Source organism: Nematolebias whitei, chromosome 5 (genome assembly GCF_014905685.2).
Source record: "Nematolebias whitei isolate Nwh7 chromosome 5, NemWhi1, whole genome shotgun sequence".
Taxonomy (NCBI): Eukaryota; Metazoa; Chordata; class Actinopteri; order Cyprinodontiformes; family Rivulidae; genus Nematolebias; species Nematolebias whitei.
Genome location: NC_056502.1, coordinates 2,405,943 through 2,406,902, shown reverse-complemented (window position 1 = coordinate 2,406,902; position 960 = coordinate 2,405,943).

The window sequence follows — 960 nt, the reverse complement described above, 5'->3', positions numbered from 1 at the left end:
TTATGTCTTTATGTCTTATGTCTTTATGTCTTATGTCTTTATGTCTTATGTCTTATGTCTTGATGACATGTGAGCACTGAAGAAGTTTTATTGTTTGAAGTGATGAACAGAAACTTTGAAGAGTTCAATCTGCCTCGTGCTGTTCACCTGCTGCCACTGGAGGCACCACGCAACATCTGGGCCAGTGCAACGTGCACTACTGTGCGTGTGCAACGTGCACTACTGTGCGTGTTTCATTGAAGTCTGGAACTGATGAGAAGAAAATATTTTATGTTTCTTCAGAGATCTTCAATCGTCTCATCAGAACATCAAAAGTCTTAAAATGTTTTGTTTTTATGCTCAACATGTTTCATCCCGGGCAGCACGGTGGCGCAACTGGTAGAGCTGCTGCCTCTCAGCGAGCAGGTCCCTGGTTCAAATCCCGGTCCAGGGGCCTTTCTGGGTGGAGTTTGCATGTTCTCTCCGTGCATGCGTGGGTTTTCTCTGGGTACTCCGGTTTCCTCCCACAGACCAAAAACATGCATGTTAGGCTGATTGGTAACTCTAAATTGTTCCTAGGTGTGAGTGAGAGAGAGAATGGTTGTTTGTCTCGTTTGTCTCTATGTGTCCCTGTGATGGACTGGAGACCTGTCCAGGGTGTCCCCCGCCCCACGCACAGTGACTGCTGGACATGGGCACCAGCGACCCCCGTGACCCAAAATGGAAGAAGTGGGTAAAGAAAATGGATGGATGGATGATGGATGTTTCATCCATCCATCATCCATCCATCATCCATTATCCATCCATCATCCATTATCCATCCATCATCCATCCATCCAACATCCATCCATCATCCATCCATCCATTATTATCCATCATCCATCCATCATCCATCATCCACCCATCATCCATCATCCATCCATCCATTATTATCCATCATCCATCCATCCATTATTATCCATCATCCATCCATCATCCATT